This window comes from Apium graveolens, chromosome 9 (assembly GCF_009905375.1).
Source record: "Apium graveolens cultivar Ventura chromosome 9, ASM990537v1, whole genome shotgun sequence".
Lineage (NCBI taxonomy): Eukaryota > Viridiplantae > Streptophyta > Magnoliopsida > Apiales > Apiaceae > Apium > Apium graveolens.
This window is the reverse complement of record NC_133655.1, coordinates 275,489,218-275,503,364: the sequence shown is the minus strand read 5'-3', so window position 1 is coordinate 275,503,364 and position 14,147 is coordinate 275,489,218.

The window sequence follows — 14,147 nt, the reverse complement described above, 5'->3', positions numbered from 1 at the left end:
TTAGATATTGATTCTTGTGCTAAATGTTGATGCCATGATAACATGCAAATTGTGCTAAATGATTTTGTGTGAAAACTGCATGTTGAACTACTGATCATGCTTACATGCTCTATTATTAGTTAAACTTGTTTTGATTAATAGGTTCTATCAGTAGTTGATAAATTCTGATATGGGTCAACCCAGTTTTGACTGATAAGTCCTGATAGTCGTAATTAAAATACTGATAATGACCAAAACATGATTAATTATTATACTTCATTGATTATTTTGAATTTATTCAGAATAAATGGTTAAGCAATATTTTTAATTATTCAGTGAGATAGTGGAATATCTTTTAATTGCTTAAATGGGTTAGCTATTGATGCGAGTATCTTGTAATACTTGAGTATTTATATTGGGAATAGGAATCTGTAGAGAGAGATTACTTTTTGTTTACCTAGATACGCGTAACCGTGTATTTGCATTATGGTTAATTATTACATGATTAATCAAAGTGTCTCTTCAGTTTCTAACTTTTCTTCTATAAATAAAACCCTCCACTCTCAAAACTTCTCACTGACCTTTCACTTCAAACACTCATATTTCAAGTCTTTTTGAACACAACTTTTCAACTTCTCAAATGTTCACGGCTCAACATTTGTTTTATACTCGTACTATTGCTGGAACTTACTATACAACTTTCAAGTTCGAAGAGGGTCGTGTCTATTATGACCCCTGGGGACATAGAGTTAAAATTAACAATCAAATCTTTAGTCCTCATGATATTCCATCATCGGTTTACGAGGAGTTGTCTAGTGATCAAAGAGTGGATCTCCAATTGTTTCAATTGGAAATTACTCTTGAGGATGAACACTTAGCCAATGAGGCTGAGCAGCAGAGACTTGAAGCTCTTGAGTTGCAAGAGAAAATTATCTCTCTTGCAAAGACTATCTCGGGGATTTATCACCGACGAGCCATGAAGAAGCAAGAAGCTTTGAAAAATTTGAAGATGGGATAGTTTCTAGGAATAGTTTCTAACTTGTGTTAGGACTATTTAATGATTCTGCTTTGTATTCATCTTCTTCATATTTAATGAAATATTTTTATCTTCTTTGCTATCTATTTGACTAATTGCTTACTATCTTGTGTGTGCTTGAATGCTTTTTAACTGTTGATATCTAAATCAGTACTGCATGCTTAACTTCAGATGTTTTAATAGTGCATGTGAATAAACTAATCTCTGTTTAAGTTCATGTGATCACTTCAGTACAGATTAAGCACACTACAGGAGGTAACTGTTGTTAAAGAAAGAATTTATGAAAGATTTAATTCCGCGTTTACAGGAATTATAATCTTTGGGTGTTGTATTCTATCCAAATTCTTTGAAACTTTTTTTTTCTCATCAAGAAAGTTGTTCACACTCATTTCTTAAGATTACACATCTTAAATCTTAAATTTTTTCTCACAATTGAAACACTTGAATTCTTTTCTCAAATGTTGCCAAAAAACAAGTGACATAATTCTTGAATTGTGCTCACCACTCAGAAACAACATTTAGTTGGTTAGAGACTACTTGCTTAGCTAGATCTTAATGATACTAACGGAGACATAGAGGTTTCATCAGTTTTTACTGAAGACTCTGTGATAGTTTTCAATAAACACATTTAAGTGTTAGTTCTTTGCAAGAAGAACAAGGTTTGAGATCATGGTACATGACAGTAACCTGATAAAATCCTCTCCAATTCAAATGGAGGTTCTCAATATTGATGAACAACAACTGTCATAACCACAATATCAACTGTGAGCTTAATTGTGTATTCTAAATGTATAAATACTGATATTACTTTATCAGCATATATTCTAAATACTGATTCAGTCTTTTCAACATTTATTTTTCATAATATAAATCCTGTTGGTATGATTACTTCTAGACCTCATTTAAGGACTACCTCTAGTTGTATGACCACATATCACCCTTCTTTAGCCACCTCTTAATTCTGTAGGACAATCTTTCTGAGCCTTTTTCTGTGAGATGTGTGAAAAGATTGAGAGAAAAACAGAATTTAAGAGAGGCAAGATCCTTCATGAAAAAAAGGAGAGGTAGATAAGAAATAGGATTTAGTAATCCTTGTGAGGAAGCTCTGACTCTTAAAAGTTATGAGATGTGTGGTGTGAGGAGTAGTGAGACTACTTTAAAAGAATAGAGAGATTAAGTTTTAATTGCTATATGTTTACAGGTGCTCAGAGTACTAAAGAAACAGATGTTGAACAACAATCTGTTGAATCTCAAGAAAACTCTGATGTACCAAGGGCTATTAATCTCCATAAAAGTCTAAGTACTGATACTTTCTTGCAGTCCATACATTCTACTAATCCACCACATGCGACAATCCCCGTTTTTATTGAAAAACAATCCATTTACTCTACTTTACCATCACCTGAGATAATCCCTGTTGTTGCTGAAGATGTATTAGCACAATAGTCCATTCATAAAGTTTCATCCATTTCAGAATCACCACAGCATGTTACAGGAACTGAGGTTCTGGAAGTTAATCTCGAAGCTTTAATTCATTTATCTACAATACTTGAAGATGTGGAGTTAACTGCTGAAGGTGTGGAAGCTTCTGAAACTGCTGGATCACATACCACACCAATTTCTAATTCTATTCTACATGCTGAAGCTGGTGATGAAGTTCAACAATTAGTGCAAAATCCGGTTGCTGTTGAAGAATCTAATGATGGTGAAGAAGCTAATGTTTCTAATGCTATTATAGATCCTGAGGATGATCTTTTCATCTCTGAAGATATGCCTATGCATGTGAGACAACAGAAAATGAAAGAGTTAGATGCTACGAAAGAAAAAGATTATTTTGATAATCTCTGGAATGCTCATTGGAAAGATAATACATATCCTATATCCAGAACAAAAAGTTGTTGCACATCTGGAAACAATAGAACATAAGATTACAAATCCTGATATACTCAATCATTTGAAAGCATCAACTTTAGTTGTTAGATCCTTACACACAGCTCATGAAGCAACTACTACTCAAATCAATCAGATTAAAGAATCATTGATTGCTTCAAAGCACCTCCTCTATTTCTCGGACTGCCAGTCGATATCATATCGACACAACCAACAACAATCAACACAATAATTTATATTTACGCGTATAAACACTCCAGAAATGAATAACACGGTCAAAAGTGACTTCTACAACCACTTCTAAAAATTACGAAATAAATATATAAACACTAACATGCTATAATATACACAAGTACGCAGACGGAATTTCGAAATCGTTACCCAAAATAAATTCTGATCACCCCGAAGAGAATATCTGATGTCCGGAAAATATCTCCAGAAAAATCCGAAATTAATAGCGATAGATATATACACGCTGAGATGCCATGTGGAGTAATCAACACCGTCAAACTCCTTTTCTATGTCCCGAAAATAAATTAAAACGGAAATATAACGGAAATATACCCCGCAAATTATCTCCTCAAAATCTTGCAAAATATATACCTTGGTGTAGCTATCGAAGCGCTGATCGTTTATATATATAATAATTGAAATATGGACGAACAGTTTGTAAAATATGAATTTTTGAAAATTAAAAATATATAAATATACGAGAAAGAGGAGAGACAGAAAGAGGGAGAAGGAAGATGGGGAGAAAGAAAAGGGAAAAGGGGGATGGGAGGATTTGACTGGGTAAAAAAAAATATGGGGGGGGGGGGTGGATGGCGCGGGCGGGCGGGTGGGTGGGGGGGGGGGGCAACAGGAGAGAGAGGCAGAGGAAAGAGTGACATTTGAGGCGATGATCTGGTTTTCTTTTCTTTTTCTTTTCTTTTTTTTTCTTTTCTCATGCATTTCCAGTTGCCACGCATCAATAATTTTTTAAGAATTAAACACATGTCCAATGACTTGACACATAAACCTGTATGCCTCGATTCCGTCCCGCATCCGTAATTTAACAATATACTTTACGAATAAAAACAAATAAAAATAATTCAAAATTAATTTTAAAATTCCCAAAATAATCAAAAACTAATAAAATAAAAATTTCATAATTTTTAAAGTATTTTGGAATTGTGCAACATACCCGCATTTTATAATTAACGAACCGAGCTGCACTTGAAACAAATTCAGAAAATCACGAAAATAGCCTTAAAATGTTACAAATATTCTGAATTTTATAAAAACATAAATTTCGTAATTTTAAAATAAATTTTGAAACGCAATTTATACCCGCTTTTAAAAATTAAACGATTTATCGCGCGGGTAACATTAATCCCAAAAATTCCCAAAATAATTTTAAAATTCTCAGAATATTTCAAACTTCAATAAATATGAGTTTCATAATTTTTGAAGAATTTTGGAATTAAATAAGGATTTTACAAATAAATGAAATCAGAAAATCATACGGGGCTAAAAAATTGATGAAATATTTATTTCTAAATTTTATAAAATCCCAAAAATAATTATTGTAATTATAAAGTCATAAAAATAATTTTAAAGATAATTTAAATATTTATGAAATTAAATTTTCTATAAAATCACTTTTAACAAAACGATACGACCCAGTAATTAATAATACAAATAATCCTCAATCACAACTGAGTCCCACACAATTAATATTACATACAACACATAGCAGACAGAATATCCATCTAATCCCTAATATTATTAAACGAACTCAATTTACCGATATCAATAAAATGATCGGTTTTCAAATAAACTTTTGAAAATAATACATCTAAGTAAATATTTTTAGAAATTAACAAGGATCGATATAACACTTAACAATTAGCACATTACCATTTAATACACGAATTCGTCAAACAGGATTAAAATATCCACCATTTTATTCCTTCTAAATCATAAAAGCACACATATATATATGCAAATAATAATTATAATAATTCTAAAAATACGGAATATTACAAGAACCGATAGATGAGTGCAATTGAAGTTAGAAATCAGTTGAGATAAGGCAAGTATTTCTGAACCTTCTGTGAAATGTTTCAAGTACCCTGAATAATTTTTGTTTTATATTGCAAGTGCTTTGAATTGCTTAGCGCTAAACCCTAACCATATCATTTGATACTTGAACTGTAAGCCTTATTTATTGTGAACCATTGATTGTTGAATTCCCAGATACAGAACCATACATTCACACCCTACACCAAACATTGAAACATAATTGCTTGAACATACATAAACTTATATATTCTACAATACCTAGTAACATCAGAGAACTAAACCTTGTATAACCATTAAATTATTGTTCATCTATTACCTGTTTCTTTTAAAGGATTGAAGCCAATCCTCATACATACCTTGATATACCTCTACGATATTCATAAATTGCATTATGCGTTGAGATAAATGTCTTATCAATGTTAATTATGATCTTGTTTTATTGCATTACATTGTTTATCATATTGAATTATTATATAATTGGATGGTTTTCTAAATGTGGATCAGATTCATGGTCAGACCATATTCGTGGTCGTATTAGGCCAATATGTGCCTTGGATCCAGTATATATAGAGCAGAGTTATGTGCCTTGCTCGGGGTTAGTGCGTCACTGATCAATAGCCTAACCTTCATTTTTAAAATTACAAATGAATATCCAATTCTAATAATTGCTTAACAAGAAACTTGATTCTTCTGAATCATATTATTTGATCATTGCTTATCCTCAGTTATTGTTATATAATTTGCTGAGCTAGTTAGCTTACTCTTGTGATCATTTTTATGTTCTTTTTCCAGTTAAGAAGGATATTGTTGGTAGCGAGGATCCCCAGACCAGTGTTCGAGCTAGGATTCCAGATTGAGGGATGGAACGAGCTAGCAGGAGCTTTATGCTTTAGTTTTGAGTTTTACGAGTTTGTAAGAATATTTTATTATCAGTTGTAAGGTAAACTAGTTGGGATTTGGTATGATGTAATATAAGTTAAGGTTGTGGCTTGTTTTATACTTTAACCTGTTGCGATCCGTGATTGAGTAGTGTAGGGTCATTGCATATATTATTTCATATACAGGTTGTATTGTATGTGTGTGTGTGTTATAAACCTCAAATCTCTGACCCAGATTTGGAGGGCGTCACAGGTTTGGTATGAGATCTACAAGTTATAAGTCAATAATAAAAGCCTAGATTGTCGGGTTTGGGTAGAGGGTTATGATTAGAGATAAGCGATACAAAGATAGGACATCGAGAGGTTGAGTGCGACTTTATAGTAGGTTTTGGTATGATTCTAATTGCGATTTGAGATTCTTATCTTACAGTGTTGATTTTCAGATAACAGCTATGGCAGATCCTATTATCCCTGTACCATCTGATCATTCAGAGCTTTTTATTTGTGGATAACCATCCCTACCCAGATCTGATCCATACCCTGTTCTTCCATCAGTGCTAGCCATATTACCCCCTGTAGTGACGGATGCACCTCTTCGAGCTATTCCACCACTCCTTGATATGTGACCACCTATTCGAGAACCCCCACATGCTAATTCTCGTTCTACCAAACATTCAGCTGTGAGTGTAGCTTTTCAGTTTACCCCACACCATGTTCCATACCATCAGTTTGAGGCCAATCTTATGGAGCAACAGACCCTCTTGGGACAGATTCGAGAGCTACAACATATTTTGAGTACCAGAGATATCGAGAAAGGTGGGAGGTAGCTCAGAGAGAGGATTCATGTGTTCTGGAGGGTAGCTTCTGCCAGGTTACATGGGGCTACTTGTGAGTATACCACCCATGATTATCTTGTGGAGTGGGCCAGATGGGTTTTGGAGGAGCTTGAAGGACTAGAGTTTCCTTGGAGTTAGATGTCAGTGTTGTTATGATAAATGTTATATGTATATTATTGGTGTAGTATGATATCAGCAGCCTTTTGCTTTGTATATATAGACTAGACTTGCTGACTAGTGGGTATGTCTGTTGTACTTTAGCTTTTATTGAAGCATTTCACGCTTGTACTACCAACTTTGACATATATATATATATATATATATATATATATATATATATATATATCAGTATCTTTTCTCTTCCAACATTGTCATTTACAATACTGCACCTGTTTTATTTACAACACAAGTTATAATCTCTTGTGATAACATATACCCTTTCCATTGATTGTTTACATTCTATGAAGAAGAATGCAATTTACTTAGTTAAATAATTGAAAATGTTTTCAAAAATATATACTTCTATTTTATAAAAACATTTTGTAAAAAAGATTTGATTTAAAGACTAAATAAGTTGTTTGATTCTTTACAGAAGATGCCTCCTAGAAGAAACACCAGTTCTACCACCCAAAATGAAGAAACCAAAAATAACAACAAAGACAACAATAACTAAAATGCAAATCAAAATCTCATAGACCCTATTGTGGCCCAAATTCTTCAGATCTTGACCCAAAAAATAGTTAACCTGACTCAACAACAACAAAGATAAGCCAATCCCCCGATAAATTTTAAGACTTTCCAGGCGGTGAATCCACCAGAGTTCAAAGGTTCTTTAAATCCAACTGAAGCAAGAGTTTGGTTGAAGGATATGGAGAAGTCATTTGCTTTAGTTAAGGTGAGAGAGGAACATAAAATAGAGTTTGCAAGTTACTACCTGAAGAATGAAGGCACCTACTGGTGGGAGACTGTTAAGACATTGAAAGGTACATATGTTATTACTTGGGATAGATTAAAAGAGTTGTAATAAACAGAATATAGTATGTTAAAGACGTGATCAGAAGGGACACTATTCAAGGAAGTTCTAGAATCAACCATCCAGAGAGAAAATAAATAGGGATCAACCTACCAGGAATCAAGCAGGCAATGTTCCAGCATTTGGGTTTACATGTTTTACGTATGGGAAACCAGGGCATATAGAGAAGGATTGTAAAACACCAGCCCTAGTTAGTAATGCGCTTAGAATCATGGGATCTACTCTGATAGTGAATGAGCCTCCAAGAGCTAGAGTCTATGATATGTCTGTGAAAGATGCTATTCAGGATACAGATGTGGTTGCAGGTACGCTTACTGTGAATCCCTTATGTGCTAAAGTATTAGTAGATTTAGAAGCAACTCGATCATTTATTTCTCAAGATTTTATTGATAAGTTGAATTTCCAAGTTGAATGGTTAAATGTGATTATTATTGTAGAACTAGTGAATCAAGAACGTGTTTCTCCTAACCAAGTTTGTACCAATTGCGAGATTGAGATTTCTGGCAATAAGTTTTGTGCTGATTTGATACCATTTAAGTTAAGAAAATTTGACGTTATTCTAGGAATGGACTGGCTATCTAAGCGTGATTCTCAGATAGACTGTCATAATAAGAAGGTAATTCTGAAGATGCCGGATGAGAAAATGGTGACGTTTAGAGGTCAAAGGCAAGCAAAGAAGTTTTTGACGACGATTCAAGCTAAAAGGTTACTGAGACAAGGATGCGAGCATTATATTGCTTATGTGGTAGATAGAAGTCAGGAGCTAACAAATCTCCAAGATATTCCAGTGGTCAATGAGTTTCCAGACGTGTTTCCAGACGAGTTACCAGGACTTCTTCCAGATAGAGAAATTGAGTTTGTAATCAACTTAGCACCTGGAAAAGAACCCGTACCTAAGGCCCCATACAGAATGGCGCCATTTGAAATGAAGGAACTAGTGAAGCAATTGCAAGAATTATTGGAAAAAGGAGTTATTAGATCTAATGTATCCCCATGGGGTGCACCTGTGTTATTTATTAAGAAGAAGAATGGGAGCATGAGATTATGTATCAACTATCGGGAGCTCAACAAGCTTACTATCAAGAACAAGTATCCGTTACCTCTAATTGACGATTTGTTTGATCAGTTAAAAGGAGAAAAGTACTTTTCTAAGATTGATTTGAGATCCGGGTATCATCAATTGAAGATTAAACCTGAGGATGTACCAGAAATAGCTTTCAAAACTAGGTATGGTCATTATAAATTCCTAGTAATGGCTTTTGGATTGACCAATGCACCAACAACATTTATGGATCTAATGAACAGAATTCTTAAGAAGTATTTAAATAAGTTTGTAATTGTGTTTATAGATGATATCTTGATTTACTCGAAGTCAACTGAAGACCATGTAGAACATTTAAGGATAGCTCTGGGAATTTTGCGAAGGGAGAAGTTGTATGCTAAGTTTTCAAAGTCTGAGTTTTGGTTACTGGAAGTTCAATTCCTAGGACATATAGTCAGTAATGAAGGAATCAAAGTGGACCCAACAAAGATTGAAGCTGTTAAGAACTGGAGAGGAAAAAAACACCAACAGAAGTGAGAAGTTTCTTAGGATTTGCAGGATATTATCAAAGATTTGTTCAAGATTTCTTGAAGATTGTAACACCTCTGACGAAGCTTACCAGGAAGAACGAGAAGTTTATATGGAATGAGAAGTGTGAAGAAAGTTTTCAGGAGTTAAAGAAGAGATTGATCATAGCACCTGTTTTGTCAATTTCAGACGATTAAGGAGAGTTTGTAATTTATAGTAATGCTTCTCATAAGGGATAAAGTTGGGTTATGATGAAGCATGATAAAGTTATTGCATATGCGTCTAAAAAATTGAAACCTCATTAACAGTAGTATCCTACTCATCACTTGGAATTGGCAGCAATAGTATTCGCCTTGAAGATTTGGAGACATTATCTATATGGAGAAAAGTGTGAGATTTTTATGGACCATAAGAGTTTGAAATATATATTCACACAGAAGGAAATTAAAATGACACAACAAAGATGGATAGAGTTGATTAAGGATTATGATTGCACAATTAACTATCCCCAAGAAAAGCAAATATAGTGGCAGACGCGTTGAGCATGAATGAGAGATAAGATTTGTTGACTGTATCAGAGGAGATATATAAGGAATTTCAGAAGCCGGAATTAGAAGTCAGAGTTTATAAACTATCAGAAGTGAAGATGTATATTATGACCTTTTAGTCAGAGTTGTTAGAGAAGATAAGGAAATGCCAAGAGGAGATAATGGATCAGGATGTCAACAATTTGGCAGGAGAATAATTATGCACTCATAAAGATGATCAAGGTATTCTACGATTTTCTTCCAGAATTTGGATTCCACTAGTGACAGAGTTAAAGAATGAAATTCTATAGGATGCTCGCAATTCTAAGTATTCGATTCACACAGGGAGTACCAAAATGTACATAGGTTTAAAGGAGGACTATTGATGGCCAGATATGAAGAGAGAGATTGCAGAATGGGTTAGTAGATGTTATACATGTCATTGCAGAATGGGTTAGTGGATGTTATACATGTCAAAGAATTAAAGTAGAGCATCAAAGACCAAGTGGGTTATTATAACCATTAGAGATTCCATTGCGGAAATGAGAGCATATTGCTATGAATTTTATAGTCGTATTACCAAGAACAAAAGCAAACCACGACGTTTTTTGGGTTATAGTGGAAAGACTAACCAAGTCAGCTCATTTTCTGTCTATTAATGAAAGATTTTCATTGGACAAGTTAGTTCACATGTACTTGAAGAAAATAATAGTTCGTCAGGACTCCCTGTGTCTATTGTATCTGACCGAGATCCAGGATTCAATTCAAGTTTCTGGAGAAGTTTTTAGGAATGTTTGGGAACCAAGTTGAACATGAGTACAACTTATCATCCCAGACTGACGGCCATAGTGAAAGAAAGATTTAGACTATTGAAGATATATTACGTTTTTGTGCCATCGATTTTAAAGGAAATTCGGATGAGCATTTTCTTTTAGTAGAATTTTCTTACAATAACAGTTACTACACCAGTATCAGAAGGCCTCCCTATGAAGCTCTATATGGATGCAAATATTGATCACCAGTATATTGGGATAAAGTTGGAGAATGTAAGATACTTAGACCGGACTTGGTACAACAAACGAAGGAAGTTATCAAAGTTATTCAGAAAAGGTTAATTGCAGCACAAAATTGTCAAAGGAAATACGCGGATCAAGCTAGAAAAACATGAAGTTTGCAGATGAAGAACTAGTATTGCTAAAGGTATCGCCATGGAAGGGATTGTCCAGATTTGGAAAGAAGGGAAAGTTGAGTCCTAGATAAGTTGGACCTTTTGAAATTTTGAAAGGTGTTAGAAAATTAGCATACGAACTGGCGTTACCCCCGCATATGGAGCATATTCATATCGTCTTTCATGTGCCAATGCTTAAGAAGTATAATCCAGATTCTACGCATGTGATAGAGTATGCGCCGATAGAACTTCAGGTAGATTTGTCCTATGTTGAGAGTCCAATAGAGATTCAAGAAAGAAGAGAGAAAGTATTGAGAAATAAAGTTATAAATTTAGTAAGAGTATTGTGGAAAAATCCAAAGATTGAAGAATCAACCTGGGAGTTAGAAAGAGATGTGTGTCAAAAGTACCCTCATTTATTTACTTAGGAGATTCTAAGGATATAATTCTTTTAAGGGGGGAAGGATGTAAAATCCGGGATATATCCTGTAATTAGTTTTTCCAATAAATGAATATTATATGATTATTATATGAATTTTGGTGAATTATGTGTTAATTGGTATCTGTGTTTGGTAGTTTATATGTGATAAAATTTGTGAATTTTATTTTTATATTCCCAGAATGAGGTAGAGATTATATTGATATTTTTCTAGTAATTTACATGTCATTATATGATTCTATAATTTATTTATAGATTATTAACTATTTTAATTATTCAGGAACCATCCAACTTCAACGGTTTTTACATTTTTGCTATCCGGAAGTTACGGGAAAACTCATTTCTAGCCTAATTTGATTATTCCGAGCATTTTCTGTGTTTTGACTTTTTCAATCCGGGGTAAAGATTTATCTGTACGATTTTTGGTATAAATTTTACGATATTATTTTCGTTCTGGTAAACTGGTAAAATAGTTATTTTGATTAAAATACTATATTATCTTCTTGTGGTACGTGTAACCAAAAGCTCAAAACTCCAAAACTTTATTTAAAAGCCCGGTTTTAATGTTTATCCCAAAACCGGTACAAATTTGGATCAGTTTTATTAGTACTTAGCTATTAAGTATTCTATTTTTATATCCGATATGATTCAACGGGGTACCAGTATTCCGTAAATATGAATAGCCCTTACAATACTTTATTTTGTACATATAAACACAAATATACAATAAATTATATAATTATTCAGAGAAAATATTAATATTCATCGTGTTCTTCATAATTAATCAAGGATTCGAAGGCGTTATCGAAGTCCGTTCTTGGTGTACGAGTAACCAAAATGAAACTCTCGACGAGTAGATTCAAGTTTTATCAACCATATTACTGTATAATCATATGGTGATTTTCTATATTTTTAATTAAATTTGAATTTAATTGGATTAAATTAGGAATTTTTGATTTTTGATGTTGGTTATGTGTTTTGATGATTTCATGTTGTAGATATTTGAATTCTGGTCAATTTGATATATTAAATGATCGATTTTGAGCCTCATATCATGGAGAAATATGTGTTTGATTCTCGAATTAAGAAAATCAGGGTTTATGTTATTTGAATGTTCTTAAATGAAAATTGGGGGTTTCTGTTCTAAGGGTTATTAGTAAAATTGATTTGTACTAGTGTGTAGATCGTATAAAAATGAATTGTTGATGTTGGTTTGAAGGCCAATGGGTTCTGTGATCGAGTCGCCGGAAAACCTCGAGTTCGCCGGTTTTTATGGTGATTTTCGCCGGATTTTGTATTGAGATTGTTGTTTGTGTTGATTGGTGCTGGGTTTGAGTTCCTAGGGTCAGGGGGAGTGTAATATCAGGTCAAAAATACAAATAAATGTAGAGGTTTTCAATCGCCGGAGACTGGAAAACCCACCGGATATTGGGCAGTTCAGTGGTTTTTTTTGAGGACCTGGTTCTATTCATGTTGATACCAGTTGGGTTTATTTCCGACCCGAGTTTGATCTACTCAGCTTCTATTACATTTTTATAAAACTGCTTTTGTGTTTTTCTTATTTAAAAGTAATTCAAAAATTCTATTTTTAATTCCTAAAATTTATTTTTAATTTTAAAATTCATTTTAATTAATTATAAAGTCAGAAATAAATCTGAATTATTTAATTAATTAATTTTAATTAATAACTAATTATGTAATTGGTCAATTAATTTAAATATTATTTGATTAAATAATTTAATTATTTAATAATAATTTTTAATTGATTAATAAATTGAATTTAATTAATTTTTTGATTTAAAAATTTCAAAAAATAGTTTCGAGATTTAAACTATTTTTCTAAATTATGTTCAATGCTCGACAATTATTTATAAATGATTTTAAAGCCATTTTCGGGTATTTGAACCTTGTTATTCATTTATAAAATGATTCTTTTACATATTTTAATCCCGAAGAATTTTCAAAAATTCCTATTAAATGTCAGAAAAATCTTTTTTAACCCCGAACCTTCTTTGGAAAATTAATTTTATCAAATACCTTACGTGGTATGTGCTATGTGCTACTTGATTGATGTGTTATATGCCTATATGATCATTGTTTGACTGTTTTAGTCATAACTTTCAATCCGTAAATCAGATTTGGGTGAAACAAAGGGTAGATAGAAGCTTGTGACATTTATATGACGATTAGAATGATATTAGATTGAGTATTGATAGATACTTGTGATGTCTGGAAGAGGAAACCAAGCATAGAAAAGGAAAGCAAGTGGTCAGTGAATGGAACCAATAGACGAGTGCAAGTGAAGTTGGGACTCAGTTGAGATGAGGTAAGTATTCCTGAACCTTCTTGTGATATGTTGCAAGTATCCTAAATAGTTCTTGTTTTATATTACAAGTGCTTTGAATTTTTTAGCCCTAAACCCTAACCATATCATTTGATACTTGAACTGTAAGCCTTATTCATTGTGAACCATTGATTGTTAAATTCCGAAATACTGAACCACATCAATATGATACTACTTCAAAAATACATTCACACCATACACCAGACACTGAAATAAAATTGGTTGAACATACATAAACTTATACATTCTACAGTACCTAATAACTTGAGAGAACCAAACATTGTATAACCATTAAACGATTGTTCATCTATAACCTGATTCTTTTATAGGCTTGAAGCCATTCCTTATACATACCTTGATATACCTTTATGATACTTATAAAT